Source organism: Lissotriton helveticus, chromosome 3_1 (genome assembly GCF_964261635.1).
Source record: "Lissotriton helveticus chromosome 3_1, aLisHel1.1, whole genome shotgun sequence".
NCBI classification, from domain to species: Eukaryota; Metazoa; Chordata; class Amphibia; order Caudata; family Salamandridae; genus Lissotriton; species Lissotriton helveticus.
The window spans coordinates 1,497,613,029-1,497,632,079 of NC_136061.1; the positions used below are offsets into that span (position 1 = coordinate 1,497,613,029).

At 60.6% G+C, this 19,051-nt stretch overlaps 1 protein-coding gene across 4 annotated transcripts in view; it reads right to left on the minus strand.

The window, feature by feature from the left end:
- Positions 1–19,051, minus strand: part of TBCEL (tubulin folding cofactor E like) — a 526,320-nt gene that overhangs the window by 201,901 nt on the left and 305,368 nt on the right. The gene's annotated exons all lie outside the window — the stretch shown is intronic.

Consider the following 19,051-nt stretch of genomic DNA (forward strand, 5'->3'; position numbering starts at 1 on the left):
CAGGCCTCCCACAAAAGGAACTCCACACGAAGTATATATGAAAATAGTCTTTGTATTAGACAGGACACATAGGAACATACACTTTACAAGGGGTTCAAGGCACGGCAGGGGTTACCAGGGAAAAGGTACAGGGCAGGGCCAAGGGACCACTGCCAGTGGTACGCATCTGATGGAACTGGCATTAGAACACATATCTCCTGGGAGCTTCCTAGAACTAGCAGTAGAACTCACTCTGACCAGGGATCACAGACCTGAGACATCGGGTACTCAGGCGGGAAGGGACAAGGTACATAACACAACAGAGGCCCCCATCAGCAGGGCAACACATAGTAAATCAGCAGGGCAACACAGTAATCCTCAGCATCACATTGATATTAGTCAGTAGCACCCCCTAGGCCAGATGACCGTCCTGGGGCAGGGGCGCCTTAGAGTCTCGGTGTCCAAAGTGGCCTGAAAGGGCCCGGGCAAACCTAAACGTGGCAGCGGCCCACGAAGTGCTGGGCCGCTGAGGGACTTGGGCGGAGCCTTGCAGGCTCAGGGGGACAGGAGGGTGATGGTGGAGCCTCTCGGGGCTCAGAGAAACAGGGGGCACGTGGTGGAGCCTCTCGGGGCTCAGAGAAACAGGGGGCACGTGGTGGAGCCTCTCGGGGCTCAGAGAAACAGGGGGCACGTGGTGGAGCCTCTCGGGGCTCAGAGAAACAGGGGGCACGTGGTGGAGCCTCGCGGGGCTCAGGGAGACAACTGTGGGCAGGCAGGGCCCCCCTCGGGGGACCCGGCATCAATGGCGGCCCCCCGGGCCAGGAGGGAGCCTCTCGGGGCTCAGGGTCGTCGTTGGGGGCAGGCGGGGCCCCCCCGCGGGGGACCCGGCATCACTGGTGGCCCCACGGGCCTCGGGGCTCAGCAGAAGTGTAGGACAGGCCCCATGAAGGGCTCGCTCCCTCCCCGCAGGACAGGGCCCGGGTCCCGGCCTTCCAGGTACTACCCACCGAACAAACCCACAACCCGTCCCCCATGGGACGCCTGCTCCCGGATGCCCCTGCGTCACGGGCCCGGGTCACCGTCAGCACCATTGCCCGGCCCAGCCGCCATCTTGGACACGGCACCACGCGGCCGCGCGGCCTCAGCCCGACCCCGACCCTGGGCCTGGCCAGGCCCCGACATCCCGGCACCAGCATCCACCCAGGAGGTGAACGGACCACTTGGCAGGTCAATGGGAGTAAGAAGTGTCGAGGGCTCTCCCCCGCCAGGTGCCGATCACCCCCAGCCTCCTCGGGCGCTGGCTTCACCCCCCTGCTGGGTGTCTGGACTCCCTCATCCCAGACCTCCCGACCTCCAAGAGCGAGGGTCCGGACATCAAAGGGGGCCAGACCTATAACTGAGGCAGCCCCAGGACAGGAAGGCAGTTGTATCCTGGAGTCGAGAGACACCGCGACGAACTCATCCTTGACGGACTGCTGGCGCTGCCACAGCCCTGCCTTGTGAACTATTGTCCTGCCTGCTGGCGCTGCCGCGGCCCTCTGCAACCTTCATCCTCGTGGGACCTGCTGGCGCTGCCGCGGCCCGTCGTAACCTTCATCTTCGTTGGGACCTGCTGGCGCTGCCGCGGCCCGTTGCCACCTACGACCTCGTCGGGACCTGCTGGCGCTGCCGCGGCCCTCTGCAACCTTCATCCTCGTGGGACCTGCTGGCGCTGCCGCGGCCCGTCGTAACCTTCATCCTCGTTGGGACCTGCTGGCGCTGCCGCGGCCCGTTGCCACCTACGACCTCGTCGGGACCTGCTGGCGCTGCCGCGGCCCTCTGCAACCTTCATCCTCGTGGGACCTGCTGGCGCTGCCGCGGCCCGTCGTAACCTTCATCCTCGTTGGGACCTGCTGGCGCTGCCGCGGCCCGTTGCCACCTACGACCTCTTCGGGACCTGCTGGCGCTGCCGCGGTCCGACCCATCCGAACACCGAGCTCGAGGATTGTGAGCTACCACCATTACACCTCAGTACCTGTGGGTACCAAGACTGTCCCGCTACCCCCTTCCCCTACTAGAGACTAGAATTGAGAGGATCATCGTGTCCTGATCGCCTTGTATCGTACCACCCTACTCCAAGAATTGCCTATAAAAGGTGTTACCCTGATCTTCGTGTGGTGTCCATCTGTGGGGGGGAAGTTACCTGTCTGTGCGATCGCTAGAGACGGTCCTCACTGGAGGCCTCTCCCTTGTGCTCGGCCGACCCTCCAGGTCGCCGTCTAACATTGGTGGCCAGCGGCGCGATCCGAACCAACGCGTACCGTACAGACAGTAACTCACCCTACGACTAAAACCATAATGACGACCAAAGAGAGCGGATCGGCAGAGAAGTTCCAGATGGAAAGGCTGGAACAATACAACCACCGAGAGCTCAAACAATTTTGCATGGACTTAGGCATTGCTACCACCGGGCTAAGCACAAAAGAAGACTTCAAAAACGCCCTAGAGGCCTGGACAGAGACGAATACCGCAACCCCCCGGGACCCCGTAGCCCCGGAAGTCAACACCACCCTGACGGAAGAACGGAGAACAGGCCCCTCCCGAGAAGAGATCCAGGAGCGGGAAAAAAATAGATTACACGAGTTAGACTTGGCACGACTCAAATTAGACGGAGAATTGAAGCTGGCGGAACAAAAAATAAACTTAGAACACTTACGGCTCAGAGAAGAGCGAGAGGAAAAACAGAGACAGAGGGATCTCGAAGAAAAAAGACTGGCATACGAGCACGAGTGCAAACTAGCGGAGATAGAAATACGCAAACTGAACAAAAACCTAGGGGTGCCCGAGCCACCGCGCTCCCCGGGTACTACCGAGCAGAAGGTCCACATCCCCAAGGATGTGGTCCGAGAATATCACCGAAACGACGACATACAGCAGTGGTTCAAGGCCTATGAGATCGCCATGACTGCCCACCGGGTCGCTCGAAGTGACTGGGGAGCCGGTCTATGGGGGAGATTCGTCAATGAGGGCCGTGATGCCCTGCTGCAGCTTCCGGACCATCGAATGACGTCCTATGACCACATGAAGGCCGTCCTCCTCAGTCGATATGGGCTTACGCCCGAAATGTACCGCCAGAGGTTCCGCAACTGCACCCGGATCCCAGGTAAAACCTGGTTGGAATACGTGAACTATTTCAGCCGGGCCTTCGAGGGATGGATCAAGGGTAACAACGTAACCACTTACGAACAACTCTTCAATCTCATTGTGTGGGAGCACCTCTCCAACAACTGCTTCGTCGAGCTCAGGCAGCACCTCCTCGACAGTAAATTGACTGACCCACGGCAGCTCGCCACCGAGGCTGACCGGTGGGAGAGCACCCGAGTGGCCCGGAGTGGGCCGAATGAGCAGAACAGAACCAACCAAGGTCATCATCGTCCCCGAGGAGGAGGAGGAGGACAGGGCCGGGGCAGAGACGCGGTCCCAGCCGCTCCCGCTAACACCACCCCGCCCCCAGCGGGCCGGGGAAACCCCCCGATGCGCCCGGGGTTCCGAGCCAACGTGACGTGTCATCGATGCCAGCGAGTCGGCCACTATGCCAGTGACCCGACCTGCCCGAAGAACCAGGTTCCCGGGCCCCGCCAGGTGGCGGCCGCCGCCCTAGGAGAAGAACAAGTCTCCGAAGACTCTGAGGCCTACGAGTCGGAGCAGTTCGAGTGGGAACCCGCCGCCATGACCCTGGCATGCCTAGGAGGAAGAGACATGGTCCCGCGGACTCCCCTGCCCGCCAACACTCGGAAGTACAGCCAATGGGTGAGCATAAATGGGCGCAAGGCCGAGGCCCTGCGTGACACCGGGGCCAGTGTGACGGCCGTCCGCTGTCACCTGGTGACCCCGGAACAAATCCTGCCAAACGTGCTTTGCCCCGTCCGATCGGCAGATAACTCGGAGAGCCTGTGTCGGATGGCCTGCGTCCCCTTCGAATGGGGAGGAGTGTCCGGCATGCTGAAAGTAACTGTCCGCGACGATGCCCCCGTGGACTGCCTCCTGGGGAACGATCTTGAGAGCTCCCCGTGGGCAGCTGTGGAAAGAAGAGAGCATCTGGGGATGTTGGGTCTCCCGGACTGGGCGTGCGTGACCACCCGGTCCATGGCCACCCGCACCATCCCTGGACCAGAAGAACCCGAATGGGCAGCACCTCCGCCCTCGATCGCTCCAGAAGAAGACTTCCTCCAGACCGACCACCCGGACCCCACCACAGAGGGGTCCACACAGCCCCCCCAGCTTCCCGACCTGGCTCAGTGGCGTCAAGAAGGGGGGCCCACCCAAGAACAATTCCGGCAGGAGCAAAAGACCTGCCCCTCCCTCGAGGGATTGCGACAGCAAGCGCTCGCCCAGGGCCAAGGAGACACCACCGGGGCCCACTGGGTTTATTGGGACAATGATCTCTTGTACAGCGAGCAGAGAATCGCAGAACTGGGGGCCGGGCGAGTGCTGGTGGTGCCCCTCCACTTCAGAGACTTCCTGTTGAACCTGGCCCATGATGTCCCCCTGGCTGGGCACCTGGGGCAAGACAAGACCTACCACCGCCTGGTGACTCACTTTTTTTGGCCCAAAATGAGAAATGACGTCTCCAACCACTGCCGGTCCTGCCCGACCTGCCAGGCCAGCGGGAAGAGCGGCCGCAAACTCAAGGCACCCCTGCAACCCTTCCCCGTGGTGACCACCCCGTTCGAAAGGGTGGGAATAGACATTGTGGGGGCCCCTGGACCCCCGAACAGCACAGGGGCATCGCTTCATCCTGGTCCTGGTGGACCACGCTACCCGCTATCCTGAGGCGGTCCCCCTTCGTACTATAACAGCCCCAGTAGTGGGTCGAGCCTTAATGGGGATCTTCTCTCGAGTGGGCTTCCCCCGGGAAGTCGTCAGCGACAGGGGTACGAACTTTATTTCAAAGTATATGAAATCCCTCTGGCAGCAGTGCGGGGTCACTTACCGATTCACAACACCCTATCACCCCCAGGGGAACGGACTGGTCGAGCGGTTCAACCGCACTCTCAAGGGGATGATTATGGGGCTGGAAGAACCCCTACGCCGCCAGTGGGACGTGCTGCTACCGTGCCTCCTCTTCGCCTACCGAGAAGTCCCCCAGAAGTCCCTCGGCTTCAGCCCCTTCGAACTCCTGTACGGACACCCCGTTCGCGGGCCTCTCAGCCTAGTGAAGGAGGAATGGGAAATCGCCCCCCTAAAAACCCCTCCAGACGTCTACAAATACCTCCTGACCCTCCGCAATCAGACCCGGAAATTCAGGGAGATCGCTAAAGCCAATCTGGAGGCCAGTCAAGAGGACATGAAGAAGTGGTACGACCAACATGCCTCCTCCATCGAGTTTGAACCGGGTCAGCAGGTATGGGTGATGTCCCCCATCGAACCGTGTGCCCTGCAGGACAAATGGACGGGGCCCTTCAAGGTGATCGAGCGCAAGAGTCCCGTCACCTATCTCATCGACCTGGAGTCCCCCCGGAACCCCCTCCGGGTCCTCCACGCCAACAGACTCAAACCCCACTTCGTGCGCTCAGAGCTCAGCCTGCTGATGGCTACCGACAGTGGCGCAGAAGGAGACTCCGAGCCCCTCCCTGACCTACTGAGGACCCGGGAAAGAGATGGTTCAGTGGACGGGGTCCGACTCTCCGAGGCCCTGACCCCAGAGCAGCGTCAAGATTGCCGGGCCCTCCTGCTGCCATTCGCAAACCTGTTCTCCCTCGCACCCGGAGTCACCTCCTGGTGCCTGCACGACGTGGACACGGGGGACAGTCCTCCTGTTCGACACCGGGCGTACCGAGTACCGGATCGGGTACGTACATGCATCCAAGAAGAAGTCTCCAAGATGCTCGCCCTCGGGGTCATCGAACCTTCGGACAGTCCCTGGGCCAGCCCGGTCGTCCTGGTCCCCAAGGCCGCGGCCCCGGGCACTACACCGGAGCTCCGATTCTGCATCGACTATCGGGGTCTGAACGCGGTCACCCGAACCGACGCTCACCCTATCCCCCGAACAGATGAACTAGTCGACCGCATGGGGGCAGCCCGCTACCTAAGCATCTTCGACCTGACAGCGGGCTACTGGCAGATCGGCCTCACCCCCAGGGCCCAAGAACGTTCCGCTTTCTCCACCCCGGATGGGCACTACCATTTCAGAGTGATGCCCTTCGGCATGAAGAACGCTCCAGCCACTTTTCAAAGACTGGTGAACCAGGTATTGGCGGGCCTCGAAGAATTCAGCGCCGCCTACCTGGACGACATCGCGGTATACAGCCGCCACTGGACAGACCACCTCCACCACCTCAGAGAGGTCCTGCAGGCCCTCCAACAGGCCGGCCTCACCATAAAGGCCAGCAAGTGCCAAATCGGCCAGGGGTCCGTGACCTACCTCGGACACCAAGTGGGGAGCGGTCTGGTGGCCCCCCTCCAACTCAAGGTAGCTGCCATTCAGTCCTGGCAACCCCCCGAAACACAAACCGAGGTCCGAGCCTTCCTGGGGCTCACCGGATACTACCGGCGGTTTGTAAGGGACTATGGCAGCATTGTGGGGCCCCTCACGGAACTCACGTCTAAGAACCACCCAAAAAGAGTCAACTGGACTCCCGACTGTCAAACGGCCTTCGAGACGCTGAAGGCCGCCATGTGCACCGCTCCTGTGCTCCAGGCCCCCGACTACAGCCGCGAGTTCATCGTGCAGACCGATGCCTCCGACCATGGTATTGGGGCCGTCCTCTCCCAACTGAACCCCGAAGGAGTGGACCAACCAGTGGCCTTCATCAGCAGACGCCTACTGCCCCGAGAACAGCGCTGGAGCCCCATTGAGCGAGAGGCCTTCGCAGTGGTATGGGCCCTCAAGAAGCTCCGGCCGTACCTCTTCGGAACCCATTTCCGGGTACAGACAGATCATCGGCCCCTGCAATGGCTCATGCAGATGCGGGGGGAGAACCCCAAACTATTGCGATGGTCCATCTCCCTGCAGGGGATGGACTTCACTGTGGAGCATCGCCCTGGTCAAGACCACGCCAACGCGGACGGCCTGTCCCGCTTTTTCCGCCTCGACGAAGAAAGTCCCCAAGAAGATGGGTGACTCTCCCCGCCTTCAGCTGGGGGGGACGCATGTTGGACAGGCCCCATGAAGGGCTCGCTCCCTCCCCGCAGGATAGGGCCCGGGTCCCGGCCTTCCAGGTACTACCCACCGAGCAAACCCACAACCCGTCCCCCATGGGACGCCTGCTCCCGGATGCCCCTGCGTCACGGGCCCGGGCCACCGTCAGCACCATTGCCCGGCCCAGCCGCCATCTTGGACACGGCACCACGCGGCCGCGCGGCCTCAGCCCGACCCCGACCCTGGGCCTGGCCAGGCCCCGACATCCCGGCACCACCATCCACCCAGGAGGTGAACGGACCACTTGGCAGGTCAATGGGAGTAAGAAGTGTTGAGGGCTCTCCCCCGCCAGGTGCCGATCACCCCCAGCCTCCTCGGGCGCTGGCTCCACCCCCCTGCTGGGTGTCTGGACTCCCTCATCCCAGACCTCCCGACCTCCAAGAGCGAGGGTCCGGACATCAAAGGGGGCCAGACCTATAACTGAGGCAGCCCCAGGACAGGAAGGCAGTTGTATCCTGGAGTCGAGAGACACCGCGACAAACTCATCCTTGACGGACTGCTGGCGCTGCCACAGCCCTGCCTTGTGAACTATTGTCCTGCCTGCTGGCGCTGCCGCGGCCCTCTGCAACCTTCATCCTCGTGGGACCTGCTGGCGCTGCCGCGGCCCGTCGTAACCTTCATCCTCGTTGGGACCTGCTGCCGCGGCCCGTTGCCACCTACGACCTCGTCGGGACCTGCTGGCGCTGCCGCGGCCCTCTGCAACCTTCATCCTCGTGGGACCTGCTGGCGCTGCCGCGGCCCGTCGTAACCTTCATCCTCGTTGGGACCTGCTGGCGCTGCCGCGGCCCGTTGCCACCTACGACCTCGTCGGGACCTGCTGGCGCTGCCGCGGCCCTCTGCAACCTTCATCCTCGTGGGACCTGCTGGCGCTGCCGCGGCCCGTCGTAACCTTCATCCTCGTTGGGACCTGCTGGCGCTGCCGCGGCCCGTTGCCACCTACGACCTCTTCGGGACCTGCTGGCGCTGCCGCGGTCCGACCCATCCGAACACCGAGCTCGAGGATTGTGAGCTACCACCATTACACCTCAGTACCTGTGGGTACCAAGACTGTCCCGCTACCCCCTTCCCCTACTAGAGACTAGAATTGAGAGGATCATCGTGTCCTGATCGCCTTGTATCGTACCACCCTACTCCAAGAATTGCCTATAAAAGGTGTTACCCTGATCTTCGTGTGGTGTCCATCTGTGGGGGTGAAGTTACCTGTCTGTGCGATCGCTAGAGACGGTCCTCACTGGAGGCCTCTCCCTTGTGCTCGGCCGACCCTCCAGGTCGCCGTCTAACAAGAAGGATCATTGGAGGGGAGGGCCGGGCACCGGCAATGTGCCCCGACGGCCCCTCCCCTTCGCAGCACTCACCGGGTCGGCGCGGCCGCGCCGGGCGCTCCTCGCTCTCCGGGGCTCCCTCTTGCTCCTGGGGGCCCCGGGGGGGAAGACGCGGCAGTCCTGGGGTCAAGCAGGGGCGCGGAGTAGGCTCCCGCCACCCCCTGCCTTCACCGCGCTCCGCCAGCCGCCTCCCAACCTCCCCGGGCCGCCGTCCAATCACAGCGCGGCCCGGGGGGACGTCAGAAGCCAAGCCCGGGCCGGCATCCAATCGCAGCGCGGCCCGGGGGAGGGCTTCACGGAGGGGTCCCGGGCCGGCGGCGGTGATTCAGGGGAATTGACGAGGGCCAGGCCCCCCTCGGGAATGGGGCAGTAGCGAGGTAGGCACTCGCGGGGGAGGTATAAATCCCCAAAGGACAGGGCAACGGCCGGGTGGCACCGGCGTGGTGAAGGTAGCGCGCACAGCGCTAGTGCCACGAAGGATGCGCTCCAACAGCGCCAACAGGACAGAAGGCAGCGCTCTAAGCGCTAGGGTCAGAGGAAAGCGCTCCCAAGCGCTAGAAGCGGGAATGAGCGCCCCAAGGCGCTAGGTTAGCAGGAAAGCGCTCTCAAGCGCTAGGGCCATAGCTAGCAGAGACCCCAGGAAGCCCAGGAGCCCAGCAGATCAGGAACAGAGCAGGGCCCAGGGAGGCACGCCCTTCCCTGAGCCCAAGCAGCAGCACGACCCAGGTAGGGTCCCAAGCAGGAAGAAGAAGAGAGAGAGAAAAGGGCCCACCCTCCTTTTATACAGGAGCTCCCTTTGTCTCCAAAAGGGGCAGGCAGGGAGAGAACCAGCTGGAACTGGTTCTAAGGAATTTCTTGGTACTGGCCAGGCCAGGGACACTGGACGCACCCCCTAGGGGTGGGGCCAGCCTGGTGGGGGAAGGCCCAGCCGGCTTCAGCCAATCGGGCGCCAGCACACCTACTGCACACACACACCAAGGTCTAGAAGGGGCCCTTCCCTTCTAGCCACAGGCATGCCGCATACATCATCTTGTAGCATTCAACCTCACGAGCGCACACATACCAAACACGGCCCGGCACGCCCCACGCATCAGGAACTACCAGAGCCACATACATCCCCCATGCATTCCTATGGGCGGCAGGTCTCTCTCACCACACCCACACTCAGAAGGGGAATCACCATCCCCCGGTCACATGTAATAAGCACAAAACCTCAGGGGCGGACCTGCCAGACGGGCCAAGTCCAACACATGCCCCTCCCAGCCCAAACGCAGGGCAGACCAATCACTACCGTGATGGACTTCCCTGCGGCAGGGCGATAGGAAGTGGACGCGGCCCGCACTGCCGGACCAATAGACATACCCAGATTAAAAAATAATAAAAGTTAAAACAAAAAAACCAAAAACAACCAAAAAAAACTAAAAATGAAGACGTAGGCCCAACCAGGCTACCCACCTGGTACTCCTTAGTTGCCCATGACTAGGACCAGGCCCTAAGCCATCCAGATACCACTGGTCCCTGCTAATCCGAAGTGGGGGGCGGTACCCCTGGCCCCCAATAGCCATTCTCCACTCCCTTTCTCAGTGTAGCCACGACTACCACTGTTCCTTCCACCTAGGGTCCGCACCCTCAGGTTTGCCAGAGGTCACGGGCAAGAATGCCCCACCCTACCTCTACTTCTGAGGTTCCGCGTTCTCCCAGGAGAAACACCCTCAGAACACACCTTCCTACCAGTCTTGGAACTTCCTCCCTCCACTGGTCTTCCACCTGGGAACTAAGCGTTCAGCTCTCCCCAAGGCAAGCCGCGGCCGAGCCAGCAGGTCTTCCTTGTCCGGGATACAACTTAACATGAATTCCGCCAGGGCGACTCCTGACACCTAAAATACCACACGATGAGCCGCGGCAGCGCCAGCAGGTCTCAGTACCACGCAACATAAATTCAGCCAGGGCGACACCTGACACCTAAAGCACCACAAGATGAGCCGCGGCAGCGCCAGCAGGTCTCAGTACAACGCAACATAAATTCAGCCAGGGCGACACCTGACACCTAGAACACAACAAGATGAGCCGCGGCAGCGCCAGCAGGTCTCAATACAACGCAACATAAATTCAGCCAGGGCGACACCTGACACCTAGAACACAACAAGATGAGCCGCGGCAGCGCCAGCAGGTCTCAGTACAACGCAACATAAATTCAGCCAGGGCGACACCTGACACCTAGAACACTACAAGATGAGCCGCGGCAGCGCCAGCAGGTCTCAATACAACGCAACATAAATTCAGCCAGGGCGACACCTGACACCTAGAACACAACAAGATGAGCCGCGGCAGCGCCAGCAGGTCTCAGTACAACGCAACATAAATTCAGCCAGGGCGACACCTGACACCTAGAACACTACAAGATGAGCCGCGGCAGCGCCAGCAGGTCTCAGTACAACGCAACATAAATTCAGCCAGGGCGACACCTGACACCTAGAACACAACAAGATGAGCCGCAGCAGCGCCAGCAGGTCTCAGTACAACGCAACATAAATTCAGCCAGGGCGACACCCGACACCTAGAACACTACAAGATGAGCCGCGGCAGCGCCAGCAGGTCTCAGTACAACGCAACATAAATTCAGCCAGGGCGACACCTGACACCTAGAACACAACAAGATGAGCCGCGGCAGCGCCAGCAGGTCTCAGTACAACGCAACCTAAATTCAGCCAGCGGGGTAAGGGAACCGGATGCATCCAACACATTCAGCGGGGTAAGGAAGGACAGGATTATCGTTGATTCAGCAAGCTCCCCATCCCAGAGAACTTACACCCCCTTACTCAGCACACCTCAACATTCATCCACACATCGTCCCTTAGACTGGTAAGACAGTTTTCTACCGCCCAGATTCCTCAACCTGACCCTTGTGGCACAGGTACCATTACTCTAGGGGAGGGACAAGGACCATACACATTTGAACACAACTACGCAGACACCACTGGATCCCACCCTTCTGGTGAATCCAGAAAACCATCTTGTACTAGGGAGATGATTTACCCTCCCAAGCTAGGGGCAACTAACTAACAGGGTACACGCACACTTTTTCCACAGAACAGACATTTCCATTGATCATAAAACATTTCCATAGAGCAGACATTTTTAGCAACCCGACCTGACCCCATGTGGCGCATGTCATTACTCCAGGGAAGGAACAGGGACCATACACATTGAACACAATTACGCTGCCACCACTGGATCCCACCCTTCTGGTGAATCCAGAAAACACATTGCACTAGGGGGTTGATCTACCCTCCCGGGCTAGGGTCACCTAACCAGAACACATTTTTCACAGAACAGAATTTAAGTAACCTCCTAAGAACAATAATCTCCTTTCTTTGCGACCAGTTACAATACAGAGTTTTTGTAGGGAGGCCAGTTATCGTTGTGGTACTGCGCAAACACAAGTCCGGATCCCACCGCTGCCACCAGTGTAGGAAATGGGACCCCCGGCCGGCCAGGGCTTGCGCCACAGCCAGTCAGAGACCGCCACTCCTATATAAAGTCGACCCCTGCTGGCCCTCTATGTAACGCGGCGCGGGCAGTCAGGCCTATCTCGGAGGACATGTGTGAAGCATTTGCGCACGCACCCACCAACAGTAACATCCCAGGCCTCCCACAAAAGGAACTCCACACGAAGTATATATGAAAATAGTCTTTGTATTAGACAGGACACATAGGAACATACACTTTACAAGGGGTTCAAGGCACGGCAGGGGTTACCAGGGAAAAGGTACAGGGCAGGGCCAAGGGACCACTGCCAGTGGTACGCATCTGATGGAACTGGCATTAGAACACATATCTCCTGGGAGCTTCCTAGAACTAGCAGTAGAACTCACTCTGACCAGGGATCACAGACCTGAGACATCGGGTACTCAGGCGGGAAGGGACAAGGTACATAACACAACAGAGGCCCCCATCAGCAGGGCAACACATAGTAAATCAGCAGGGCAACACATAGTAATCCTCAGCATCACATTGATATTAGTCAGTAGCACCCCCTAGGCCAGATGACCGTCCTGGGGCAGGGGCGCCTTAGAGTCTCGGTGTCCAAAGTGGCCTGAAAGGGCCCGGGCAAACCTAAACGTGGCAGCGGCCCACGAAGTGCTGGGCCGCTGAGGGACTTGGGCGGAGCCTTGCAGGCTCAGGGGGACAGGAGGGCGATGGTGGAGCCTCTCGGGGCTCAGAGAAACAGGGGGCACGTGGTGGAGCCTCTCGGGGCTCAGAGAAACAGGGGGCACGTGGTGGAGCCTCTCGGGGCTCAGAGAAACAGGGGGCACGTGGTGGAGCCTCTCGGGGCTCAGAGAAAGAGGGGGCACGTGGTGGAGCCTCGCGGGGCTCAGGGAGACAACTGTGGGCAGGCGGGGCCCCCCTCGGGGTACCCGGCATCAATGGCGGCCCCCCGGGCCAGGAGGGAGCCTCTCGGGGCTCAGGGTCGTCGTTGGGGGCAGGCGGGGCCCCCCCGCGGGGGACCCGGCATCACTGGTGGCCCCACGGGCCTCGGGGCTCAGCAGAAGTGTTGGACAGGCCCCATGAAGGGCTCGCTCCCTCCCCGCAGGACAGGGCCCGGGTCCCGGCCTTCCAGGTACTACCCACCGAACAAACCCACAACCCGTCCCCCATGGGACGCCTGCTCCCGGATGCCCCTGCGTCACGGGCCCGGGCCACCGTCAGCACCATTGCCCGGCCCAGCCGCCATCTTGGACACGGCACCACGCGGCCGCGCGGCCTCAGCCCGACCCCGTCCCTGGGCCTGGCCAGGCCCCGACATCCCGGCACCACCATCCACCCAGGAGGTGAACGGACCACTTGGCAGGTCAATGGGAGTAAGAAGTGTCGAGGGCTCTCCCCCGCCAGGTGCCGATCACCCCCAGCCTCCTCGGGCGCTGGCTCCACCCCCCTGCTGGGTGTCTGGACTCCCTCATCCCAGACCTCCCGACCTCCAAGAGCGAGGGTCCGGACATCAAAGGGGGCCAGACCTATAACTGAGGCAGCCCCAGGACAGGAAGGCAGTTGTATCCTGGAGTCGAGAGACACCGCGACGAACTCATCCTTGACGGACTGCTGGCGCTGCCACAGCCCTGCCTTGTGAACTATTGTCCTGCCTGCTGGCGCTGCCGCGGCCCTCTGCAACCTTCATCCTCGTGGGACCTGCTGGCGCTGCCGCGGCCCGTCGTAACCTTCATCCTCGTTGGGACCTGCTGGCGCTGCCGCGGCCCGTTGCCACCTACGACCTCGTCGGGACCTGCTGGCGCTGCCGCGGCCCTCTGCAACCTTCATCCTCGTGGGACCTGCTGGCGCTGCCGCGGCCCGTCGTAACCTTCATCCTCGTTGGGACCTGCTGGCGCTGCCGCGGCCCGTTGCCACCTACGACCTCGTCGGGACCTGCTGGCGCTGCCGCGGCCCTCTGCAACCTTCATCCTCGTGGGACCTGCTGGCGCTGCCGCGGCCCGTCGTAACCTTCATCCTCGTTGGGACCTGCTGGCGCTGCCGCGGCCCGTTGCCACCTACGACCTCTTCGGGACCTGCTGGCGCTGCCGCGGTCCGACCCATCCGAACACCGAGCTCGAGGATTGTGAGCTACCACCATTACACCTCAGTACCTGTGGGTACCAAGACTGTCCCGCTACCCCCTTCCCCTACTAGAGACTAGAATTGAGAGGATCATCGTGTCCTGATCGCCTTGTATCGTACCACCCTACTCCAAGAATTGCCTATAAAAGGTGTTACCCTGATCTTCGTGTGGTGTCCATCTGTGGGGGGGAAGTTACCTGTCTGTGCGATCGCTAGAGACGGTCCTCACTGGAGGCCTCTCCCTTGTGCTCGGCCGACCCTCCAGGTCGCCGTCTAACATTGGTGGCCAGCGGCGCGATCCGAACCAACGCGTACCGTACAGACAGTAACTCACCCTACGACTAAAACCATAATGACGACCAAAGAGAGCGGATCGGCAGAGAAGTTCCAGATGGAAAGGCTGGAAGAATACAACCCCCGAGAGCTCAAACAATTTTGCATGGACTTAGGCATTGCTACCACCGGGCTAAGCACAAAAGAAGACTTCAAAAACGCCCTAGAGGCCTGGACAGAGACGAATACCGCAACCCCCCGGGACCCCGTAGCCCCGGAAGTCAACACCACCCTGACGGAAGAACGGAGAACAGGCCCCTCCCGAGAAGAGATCCAGGAGCGGGAAAAAAATAGATTACACGAGTTAGACTTGGCACGACTCAAATTAGACGGAGAATTGAAGCTGGCGGAACAAAAAATAAACTTAGAACACTTACGGCTCAGAGAAGAGCGAGAGGAAAGACAGAGGGATCTCGAAGAAAAAAGACTGGCATACGAGCACGAGTGCAAACTAGCGGAGATAGAAATACGCAAACTGAACAAAAACCTAGGGGTGCCCGAGCCACCGCGCTCCCCGGGTACTACCGAGCAGAAGGTCCACATCCCCAAGGATGTGGTCCGAGAATATCACCGAAACGACGACATACAGCAGTGGTTCAAGGCCTATGAGATCGCCATGACTGCCCACCGGGTCGCTCGAAGTGACTGGGGAGCCGGTCTATGGGGGAGATTAGTCAATGAGGGCCGTGATGCCCTGCTGCAGCTTCCGGACCATCGAATGACGTCCTATGACCACATGAAGGCCGCCCTCCTCAGTCGATATGGGCTTACGCCCGAAATGTACCGCCAGAGGTTCCGCAACTGCACCCGGATCCCAGGTACAACGTGGTTGGAATACGTGAACTATTTCAGCCGGGCCTTCGAGGGATGGATCAAGGGTAACAACGTAACCACTTACGAACAACTCTTCAATCTCATTGTGTGGGAGCACCTCTCCAACAACTGCTTCGTCGAGCTCAGGCAGCACCTCCTCGACAGTAAATTGACTGACCCACGGCAGCTCGCCACCGAGGCTGACCGGTGGGAGAGCACCCGAGTGGCCCGGAGTGGGCCGAATGAGCAGAACAGAACCAACCAAGGTCATCATCGTCCCCGAGGAGGAGGAGGAGGACAGGGCCGGGGCAGAGACGCGGTCCCAGCCGCTCCCGCTAACACCACCCCGCCCCCAGCGGGCCGGGGAAACCCCCCGATGCGCCCGGGGTTCCGAGCCAACGTGACGTGTCATCGATGCCAGCGAGTCGGCCACTATGCCAGTGACCCGACCTGCCCGAAGAACCAGGTTCCCGGGCCCCGCCAGGTGGCGGCCGCCGCCCTAGGAGAAGAACAAGTCTCCGAAGACTCTGAGGCCTACGAGTCGGAGCAGTTCGAGTGGGAACCCGCCGCCATGACCCTGGCATGCCTAGGAGGAAGAGACATGGTCCCGCGGACTCCCCTGCCCGCCAACACTCGGAAGTACAGCCAATGGGTGAGCATAAATGGGCGCAAGGCCGAGGCCCTGCGTGACACCGGGGCCAGTGTGACGGCTGTCCGCTGTCACCTGGTGACCCCGGAACAAATCCTGCCAAACGTGCTTTGCCCCGTCCGATCGGCAGATAACTCGGAGAGCCTGTGTCGGATGGCCTGCGTCCCCTTCGAATGGGGAGGAGTGTCCGGCATGCTGAAAGTAACTGTCCGCGACGATGCCCCCGTGGACTGCCTCCTGGGGAACGATCTTGAGAGCTCCCCGTGGGCAGCTGTGGAAAGAAGAGAGCATCTGGGGATGTTGGGTCTCCCGGACTGGGCGTGCGTGACCACCCGGTCCATGGCCACCCGCACCATCCCTGGACCAGAAGAACCCGAATGGGCAGCACCTCCGCCCTCGATCGCTCCAGAAGAAGACTTCCTCCAGACCGACCACCCGGACCCCACCACAGAGGGGTCCACACAGCCCCCCCAGCTTCCCGACCTGGCTCAGTGGCGTCAAGAAGGGGGGAGGGGTTGAGTGCGCTACAGGGGTGTAGGCGCATCCCTGCGGTGGGCACACTTGTGCGGAACTATGTGTTGTGAATCAACAACACAGGAAGTTTCCCAGTTTAGAATAAAGTTTTCTTGAAGAGAGTTTCAAAAAAAAAATTTTTTTTAATCAAAGTCTTTCATGTTTGTATTTCATATTACATTCATATGAGATGAACCATCAAATTTAATCCATTATATGGTGGCTCCGATGCATTTCGGACAAAAGTGTCCTTTCTCAAGGAGCATTAGACAACAAGTGCTTCGGGACCGTAAAACGGGTTCTTCGAGGGTGAGGGGGTGTCAAGAAGGGGGGCCCACCCAAGAACAATTCCGGCAGGAGCAAAAGACCTGCCCCTCCCTCGAGGGATTGCGACAGCAAGCGCTCGCCCAGGGCCAAGGAGACACCACCGGGGCCCACTGGGTTTATTGGGACAATGATCTCTTGTACAGCTAGCAGAGAATCGCAGAACTGGGGGCCGGGCGAGTGCTGGTGGTGCCCCTCCACTTCAGAGACTTCCTGTTGAACCTGGCCCATGATGTCCCCCTGGCTGGGCACCTGGGGCAAGACAAGACCTACCACCGCCTGGTGACTCACTTTTTTTGGCCCAAAATGAGAAATGACGTCTCCAACCACTGCCGGTCCTGCCCGACCTGCCAGGCCAGCGGGAAGAGCGGCCGCAAACTCAAGGCACCCCTGCAACCCTTCCCCGTGGTGACCACCCCGTTCGAAAGGGTGGGAATAGACATTGTGGGGCCCCTGGACCCCCGAACAGCACAGGGGCATCGCTTCATCCTGGTCCTGGTGGACCACGCTACCCGCTATCCTGAGGCGGTCCCCCTTCGTACTATAACAGCCCCAGTAGTGGGTCGAGCCTTAATGGGGATCTTCTCTCGAGTGGGCTTCCCCCGGGAAGTCGTCAGCGACAGGGGTACGAACTTTATTTCAAAGTATATGAAATCCCTCTGGCAGCAGTGCGGGGTCACTTACCGATTCACAACACCCTATCACCCCCAGGGGAACGGACTGGTCGAGCGGTTCAACCACACTCTCAAGGGGATGATTATGGGGCTGGAAGAACCCCTACGCCGCCAGTGGGACGTGCTGCTACCGTGCCTCCTCTTCGCCTACCGAGAAGTCCCCCAGAAGTCCCTCGGCTTCAGCCCCTTCGAACTCCTGTACGGACACCCCGTTCGCGGGCCTCTCAGCCTAGTGAAGGAGGAATGGGAAATGGCCCCCTAAAAACCCCTCCAGACGTCTACAAATACCTGCTGACCCTCCGCAATCAGACCCGGAAATTCAGGGAGATCGCTAAAGCCAATCTGGAGGCCAGTCAAGAGGACATGAAGAAGTGGTACGACCAACATGCCTCCTCCATCGAGTTTGAACCGGGTCAGCAGGTATGGGTGATGTCCCCCATCGAACCGTGTGCCCTGCAGGACAAATGGACGGGGCCCTTCAAGGTGATCGAGCGCAAGAGTCCCGTCACCTATCTCATCGACCTGGAGTCCCCCCGGAACCCCCTCCGGGTCCTCCACGCCAACAGACTCAAACCCCACTTCGTGCGCTCAGAGCTCAGCCTGCTGATGGCTACCGACAGTGGCGCAGAAGGAGACTCCGAGCCCCTCCCTGAGCTACTGAGGACCCGGGAAAGAGATGGTTCAGTGGACGGGGTCCGACTCTCCGAGGCCCTGACCCCAGAGCAGCGTCAAGATTGCCGGGCCCTCCTGCTGCCATTCGCAAACCTGTTCTCCCTCGCACCCGGAGTCACCTCCTGGTGCCTGCACGACGTGGACACGGGGGACAGTCCTCCTGTTCGACACCGGGCGTACCGAGTACCGGATCGGGTACGTACATGCATCCAAGAAGAAGTCTCCAAGATGCTCGCCCTCGGGGTCATCGAACCTTCGGACAGTCCCTGGGCCAGCCCGGTCGTCCTGGTCCCCAAGGCCGCGGCCCCGGGCACTACACCGGAGCTCCGATTCTGCATCGACTATCGGGGTCTGAACGCGGTCACCCGAACCGACGCTCACCCTATCCCCCGAGCAGATGAACTAGTCGACCGCATGGGGGCAGCCCGCTACCTAAGCATCTTCGACCTGACAGCGGGCTACTGGCAGATCGGCCTCACCCCCAGGGCCCAAGAACGTTCCGCTTTCTCCACCCCGGATGGGCACTACCATTTCAGAGTGATGCCCTTCGGCATGAAGAACGCTCCAGCCACTTTTCAAAGACTGGTGAACCAGGTATTGGCGGGCCTCGAAGAATTCAGAGCCGCCTACCTGGACGACATCGAGGTATACAGCCGCCACTGGACAGACCACCTCCACCACCTCAGAGAGGTCCTGCAGGCCCTCCAACAGGCCGGCCTCACCATAAAGGCCAGCAAGTGCCAAATCGGCCAGGGGTCCGTGACCTACCTCGGACACCAAGTGGGGAGCGGTCTGGTGGCCCCCCTCCAACTCAAGGTAGCTGCCATTCAGTCCTGGCAACCCCCCGAAACACAAACCGAGGTCCGAGCCTTCCTGGGGCTCACCGGATACTACCGGCGGTTTGTAAGGGACTATGGCAGCATTGTGGGGCCCCTCACGGAACTCACGTCTAAGAACCACCCAAAAAGAGTCAACTGGACTC